The sequence below is a fragment of the Lucilia cuprina genome, chromosome 4, assembly GCF_022045245.1.
Source record: "Lucilia cuprina isolate Lc7/37 chromosome 4, ASM2204524v1, whole genome shotgun sequence".
Taxonomy (NCBI): domain Eukaryota; kingdom Metazoa; phylum Arthropoda; class Insecta; order Diptera; family Calliphoridae; genus Lucilia; species Lucilia cuprina.
In genome coordinates, this window is record NC_060952.1 from 90440226 (window position 1) to 90448087 (window position 7862).

Consider the following 7862-nt stretch of genomic DNA (forward strand, 5'->3'; position numbering starts at 1 on the left):
TACCCAGCAAAAACTTTATTTATCATTGAGGACTTTACTTACACAATAGAATTTAAAGTCATTATTAAAATTAAAAACTATAAGAAAATATTTATATATTATTTTGAATGTGTTTTGCATCAATACGTATGATTACTATTAATTTGAAAAATATTTCACATACGTCACCTGCAAAGTTAGTAAAACTTTTCCGTGACACAATACGTATGAAAATGTTTTGAAAGCAGATGCAGAATTTCAAGAACTAACATCCAGTACAGCTCAATCCTTTTTATTCCTTGATCTCTGTATTTCGATTTTTGAAAATGTAATTACCTATTTATATAAAAAAAGGATTGCGTGTATGAATTTAAACAAAATCCCCATACGTCAACAAATTTAATGACAATGGAGTGGAAAAGTACTTTAAAATTAAATTTAAACGAAAAAAAATTCTAATCAACTTAATAGCTTTTTATTTTGTACAAATATGCCCTTTAGCTATAATTAACCTTAAATACTTTGTCCTGCCACATGGATGGGCATCATTTTCATTTAAAAAATAAAATCGAAAAAAATTCAAAAGATTTCTTTTGTGTCCTTTTAACTATTATTTGATTTTTGTACTTAATTATTTTAGTTAATCATATTACTTTACATTTGATCAATTTTTCAAGTTTGCTTTTAAATTAGAATTATATTATGTTCTTTTTTTTAGAAGAGAAATTGATCTATGTTTGTGAAATTTTCCACACCATGAAACAATAAGCATGTACGAAGGTACAAATGTATTTTTAAATACAAAACAAAATGTAGCATACAAATACAAATTTTCTATTTTATGAAGTACATCTGTTTTAGAAATTTATTCGTGTATAAATTTTGAAGCACGTGCTTTGTAAACATGAGTGTTTCAGTTATTTTTATTTTAGTTAAACAATAATAAGAATTTGTTGTTGGACATGAACACACATGTGAATACCTACACCAGAGCCTGTGACTAGACTATGACTAGACTATGACTAGACTATGACTAGACTATGACTAGACTATGACTAGACTATGACTAGACTATGACTAGACTATGACTAGACTATGACTAGACTATGACTAGACTATGACTAGACTATGACTAGACTATGACTAGACTATGACTAGACTATGACTAGACTATGACTAGACTATGACTAGACTATGACTAGACTATGACTAGACTATGACTAGACTATGACTAGACTATGCCTAGACATTTAGTTATGTTACCACATAAGTATATACATATATGAGTTACAAACTGTGGCACACATTTCAAATTCCTGCAATATAATGCCATAGAGTGCAAAAATTTCATTCATATCGTATGAAGTTCAATTTGTTTTACCAGTATTATTGTTTTTTTTCGGTATGTGTCATCATTTATTATTATTGAATTGAATAACATAAATAAGACAAAAATGCTTACGTACTTATTTATTTTCATATATTTCTATAGCTAATATTATTTCTTTTATAATTATAAATAATTTAAACAACAAAAACACATTCTAGCAAATACGTCAAAAGAATTTGAAATCACATATTTTCTTCACTATGAATTTGCTACATCTTCAGAAATCATACTCGATAGATCTAGAATTAATTGTTATACAAACAAGCTGAAAATCCTAACTAATAATTTACATACTTCCCTGCAATAGAGAAGAAAATTATTAAACAGGAAAAAGGCTCACTTCATTACTTTTTTAATAATAGCTTTATGTAACTAATTAATATTTGATATAAATCACGACGATTTTATAATCCCTTAGCATGTGTTAATCAACAGAAATGGGCAGATAATGACAGAATAACGTAAGTAATGTTTGAGAGTATAACGTTTTTAATCTACATTTTTCTATGTTTCTTAGCTATTTTTAAATTCATTAATTTTTGTTTTTATTTTTACCGTTTTTACTGCGTATCTGTTTCAAGTTTTATGTATCCTTTTGGATAGTCATAGTCTAGTAATAGTCTAGTCATAGTCTAGTCACAGTCTAGTCATAGTCTAGTCATAGTCTAATCATAGTCTAATCATAGTCTAGTCATAGTCTAGTCATAGTCTAGTCATAGTCTAGTCATATTCTAGTCATAGTCTAGTCATAGTCTAGTAATAGTCTAGTAATATTCTAGTAATAGTCTGGTCATAGTCTAGTCATAGTCTAGTCATAGTCTAGTCATAGTCTAGTCATAGTCTAGTCATAGTCTAGTCATAGTCTAGTCATAGTCTAGTCATAGTCTAGTCATAGTCTAGTCATAGTCTAGTCATAGTCTAGTCATAGTCTAGTCATAGTCTAGTCATAGTCTAGTCATAGTCTAGTCATAGTCTAGTCATAGTCTAGTCATAGTCTAGTCATAGTCTAGTCATAGTCTAGTCATAGTCTAGTCATAGTCTAGTCATAGTCTAGTCATAGTCTAGTCATAGTCTAGTCATTTAGATCTATAAAGGAAATTTCATACACTTGAGTACTTATTTCATTCATAAAATGAAACTATACAGTTCAGAACTATTTATATATGTAGTAATCTATTTACAGTTATTTTACTTTAAACTACTTTCAACTAACACATTAAATGCTTGAAAGAAAATAGCATAACCAAAATACACAACTATATACATATGTAAATAAGCTCTCTTTCCTGTGAAAATATTCCCTATTTTTCTGCTTTGGGTTTTCACTCTCGCACGTGCTTGTTTACACCAGCCCAACACGTGTTTTTCACACCAAAATCACTCATTTCCACTCAGTTTTACTCTACAAAAGTCGTAAAGAGTCAACACTTTTCCTTTTCAACCAGTTTGTTTATGAACACTTTTGTTCATAAATGAAATTAAATTTCCCAAAACAAATTAATAACATTTTCCCTATATTTTGATTGCGCATAGGAACTACACAGAACTGTTATTTAACATTTAGAGAGTAGTTTTTTTCTATTTACATGAAAATATTGTAATATTGTCTTAAGTGCGTGTGTTTCAGCTTGGTCAATACTGCTTCTCTCTGTTGTTAAACATATACAATAACATTAAGACTCTCAATGTTTTTCGCTGCATGTGTGCCTTTTGATAGGAAAATGCTTTAAGAAGAAAATTTGCAAATTCAGTTTGCCATGATGTGACGACGTGATGTGTGCATTACGAAATTACAGCGGTGAAAATGTAAAATACAGTGATACAAAAAATTCAATTACCATTGATAGTGACAAATATATTAAAACAGAGGAAAATAATGTAAATAGAGTATAAGAAAAAAGTGAAAGTGATAAATGCATATATGAATGTTAACAATTAATAAATCAAAACTAAATATAAATAAATCTAAAGAATTTGTTTTGAGTAAATTTAACGAATATATGTATTAGAAATTTTGTTTTAAATGTAAAAATTTTATAATATTTAAACAAAATTATATTATTTGTAGACATGTATGTATATAATATTATATATTTGAAAAAAAAAATAATATGAATGATGAAAGAAATTATATTTTAGTGATATTTCACTTGCGTCTATTGGCGACTAAGGCGGCCATAGTGAACATATTAGTTTAAATATGTCACACTTACACTGAATAGAAATCATAGTACTATTCCAGATCTGTATCGATCTATACATTCAATATGAGATTAAAACCTCCATATTAGGTTCACTTGCAAAAATTACATAAAAGATATATATTCGATTTACAAAATCACTTTGAAAAATATTTTACAATGATAAAAATCTTAAATTAGAGATTAACCCCCTTATTCAAAAACAAAATTTTTATTTCATAAAAGAATTATAAAACAAAATTTCTATACAAAATCTAATTTATAAACCGTTTATAAAATAAAAACTTTGTTTGTGAATTAGGTGGTAAATATTTACCAAGTCTTCTTGTTCTGTTGACATTAAATTTGATATTGATTGAGCAGTAAAAGTATTTTAAAATATTTTACGAAATAAGAAGCTAAAAACACAGTTTTTCTCTATTAACTTTGCAATCACTTAGAACAGGGGAAATACGTAAAAAATGTGTTAAATCAAAACGTTGCTTTTTGAGTTGAAATATTTCTTATAGATATCCTTCGGGCTCTACAGATTAAACTTCAAGATTATAGGTTCAATATTATAGAAATTTAAAAAATTACCTTTTGAAAACGAAAAATGGGAAAGAGTCCTCTTTTATAGGTTCTGACGAACTCCGTACTCTACTTGCTTAATTTAATGTTTTATTGATAAATTTTATTGAAAAGTACCTTTATAAACTCTTCCTATTTCGGGGCCCTACATGCTCAACTGTATGTTTCTTAGTGCAATATTTTAGAAAATTCAAAAAGTATCTTTTGTATATTGGAAAAGTGTCAAAAAGTCCCTTTAATATATTCTAACTTGCGGGCTCTATATGCTTAATTTCATGTTTCTAAATTCAATGATATAGAAAATTCAAAAACTACCTATTGAAGAACGAAAAAGTAACAAAATATCCCTTAGCAAGTTCAAAAAGTACCTTTTGAAGAACAAAAAAGTACTAGAAAGCAACCATTTATATATTCTCACTTACTGAGGGCAAAACTTTAAATATAATTATATTGTCTAGTTATTTATGGACCAATTTTGTTGATTTTAAATAGTGTTCTTCCCAAACTGTCTGATGATATATCTGATAGAATTATTGATAGTTCGTATCTCTCTGGAGTCTTCTGAAAACTGATTTCATTATATACACAGACGGCCCATCCGTCATATTTCCTTGATGCTAGATCCCATCTTGATGTATTAGAATCCGGGGGTAAATAGGTACTACCAATACCTCTAATCTGCCTTGGATGTTTTGAAATGCGGTATAACCAGAGCAATACACCATAATCTGGTACTACGGGAAGTCAGTTGCATACAGGACTATGTCTTGGCTGGTCAGTTGGTGAATGTTCCTTCGGGTTCCACTTAGTGGCTGTGGTTTAAACGCAAACTCGCAAAAAGAGGGTGTTTGGTTAATGAACTGATACACGGTTAAATATAATTTTCACGATACATTTCTGTTATCGATCCTAGATGCTGGGAGCGGTAAAAATTTTAGAGTATGAATGTAGATTAATAAAATGTTGAATTTAAGCTGATAATGCAAGTATTTGATATATGAGGTGGAGTTTTCTTGAATTTTCTGGTGTTTTTGATGTCTACTCTGATTCTATAAAAAGGTTTGAGTAATTGATGGATTTGATAGATGGAGTCATGGTATGATTGTGCAAGGTCCTTTGTTTAATTTATCCTACATAGCTGAGTGCGTTGCAGTTTACTTTAAAACATGCTCAACTAATCACAGCGCATCTTTACTGAATCACTGAAATAAAGTCTTGTCAATTAAAATGATCCGTGTTTCGGTCTTCCAAATACGCCTCTCTGGGTGCTGTGGCAGAATCAACAGAGCCATCTCAGTAGTGTAGTTGGGCGACATTATTTTCAGGGTTAGATTGAGCTTGCTCATGACATCTATCCTTACCCAACGGGGCTACTATGGCAGGAGATTAAATAGCTCGTGTACTTGAGCAAAGTGCTTGTAGATGGACCGGCGCATCCATGTACAAAATCTGCAACCTGTGTTTAAGATACAGTGGTGAGTTGTTGCTTAGTTTTATACCCGGTTAATGAAAATACACCTGGCTACTAGCCAGGTACTCACGTAAAACACTTCAACTTAAATGCACACAGACGGACAGAGAATTCGGCATTTGAACACAAACATAACTTAAAATGGAGGGTTGCATAGTCGTCCATCCCTAAACCGTATTTGCTATCTATAAGGAGTTACAAATTGTATTTGTACATTATGAGGTCACAAAATCAATGCTTTTAAATTATCAACAAAATAAAAAAACTATTTATTTTGTCAAGAATATTTGTTTTTTAAAAATTTTAAATTCTTGTAACAATTGAAATATTTTAAAATATAAAACCATTAATAATAATAATTTTTTTTTAAACTAAACAAGGTAAATACACATAACTCACTAAAGACAATAACACTTGCTAAAGTTAAATTAATTGCGAAAAAAATTCTTACAAACAAACAGGCAATAAATCAAAAGTCTTTTAATAATTTCCAAAAGAAAAAAATCATTTAAATTTATTACGCAAAAAAAAACAAATATTTAAATTTTTACTTTTAGCAAATTCTTTAGCAGAAAACATTACATGTGTAAAACTATGAAAAAAGTAAAGAATTTAAAAATTTTGAGAATTTAAAAATATAATATAATTGCTTTTCTTTTGCAAAAACTTGTTGTGTAGTTATGTATAATTATAAATAAAAAGAATGGAGATGTATAAATAAATAATTCTTTTGATGACGAGCAATGATAAAAAAAACGTCTAAAAGTGTAATTCTTTGAAAAAAAGAACAAAAATGGAAAACACTAACAATGAATGCAAATAAATGTGTGTCAATGAGTTCTTGTACTAATAAGAAAAACAACACTACAGGAAAATTTTATTTTTTAAATTTTCTGTATTTAAACTTAAATATTAGCAAATATACAAAACTTTTACAAACAACTACATATCTGAAAGAAAATACAACACCACTTTAGCTTAAATGTAATTTAAACTAAATAAACCACAGATTATAGATACATCAGAAACAACTACAAGCATCAACAAGAGCAACGTCATCAACATTATCAAACAAACAACAGTAGCAACATTATTGTCATGGTACTTGAATGTTAAAAACAACAACAACAACAACGAAAACTAAAACTAAACAATAATGCACATTACATGTAAGTTTACGCTTCCAAGAATGTATGAATTCATGTTTTGAAATTGTTGTAGTTATTTTCTCTTGTTTAAGTTTTGCCATAGAAAATGTAGTAAATGAAAACCCTAAATTTTGCCGCATACAAGTACTAAATGAAATTGAAAGATGCTGTTTTGTTAAAAATCACTTCTATAGGGGAGAAAAGTTTTTGTGGTTTACATATCTTAGATGTATGAGGTTTAAAGACAATAAGAAATTGTTACTCGAAACCTGAAAGGGATATGGTGACATAAACTAAAAATGTTCTTTTAGTTTTTTTTCAAACTTTATACATATGGCAATAATATAGATTTTTAGCATAAATTAAGTTTATATTTTAGTTAAAATAAAAAAATTCTAATTAAAGTAGAACGAATGTTATATACAATTGTTGTTTTTTCACCCCCTAGTCACCAATTATCACAACAGTTGTGAATATAGTAGTCATACATGACTGACAACAAAAATATAATATTTCCTACTTTAAAACTATTAAAGTTAAAAAATTAAAAAAATGATACGGTTATTAAAATAACGATAATTTAAAAGACGCAGTAATATATTGCAAAAAAAATGTTTAATTTTTTATTTATTATAAAAAAATGCAAATATGTACATCTGTTATACGTATGTATATTGTTGTTTATTACATTTTTTATAATTAGTAAGTGTTATTAGACACATGTAACAATTATTTGTGTAATGGAAATATGAAATTTATTAATACATTGCACAATTTATTGATTTAAGTGCAATATTTTGTATAAAAACTTTTATTTATTAATATGTTGTAATATTGCTGCAGATAGCATACGTAATATTAAGTAAATATTGTCAATACATTACACATACGCCACGGATGTTGTTCACTTATATAAATGCATAGATGATGCAGATAGAGAGAAAAAGCTGAGAATGCTATCTAGACTACTACACTAGGCAATCAGTAGACTAAGTCTAGACTAAGACTAGACTAAGACTAGACTAAGACTAGACTAAGACTAGACTAAGACTAGACTAAGACTAGACTAATACTAGACTAAGACTAGACTAAGACTAGACTAA

General features: G+C 28.3%; 1 long non-coding RNA gene across 7 annotated transcripts in view; it reads left to right on the forward strand.

Annotated features, from left to right (window-relative positions):
- The first annotated feature begins 3124 nt into the window (after nt 1–3124).
- The window catches only part of LOC124419714, a 38557-nt gene continuing 33819 nt past the window's right edge, over nt 3125–7862 (forward strand). The window contains exons 1-2 of one of the 7 annotated variants that reach the window (XR_006940775.1): nt 3125–3247; nt 6290–6780. This is a non-coding gene — a long non-coding RNA (uncharacterized LOC124419714). The other 6 variants (XR_006940778.1, XR_006940774.1, XR_006940776.1 and 3 more) reach the window with 6 other exon arrangements.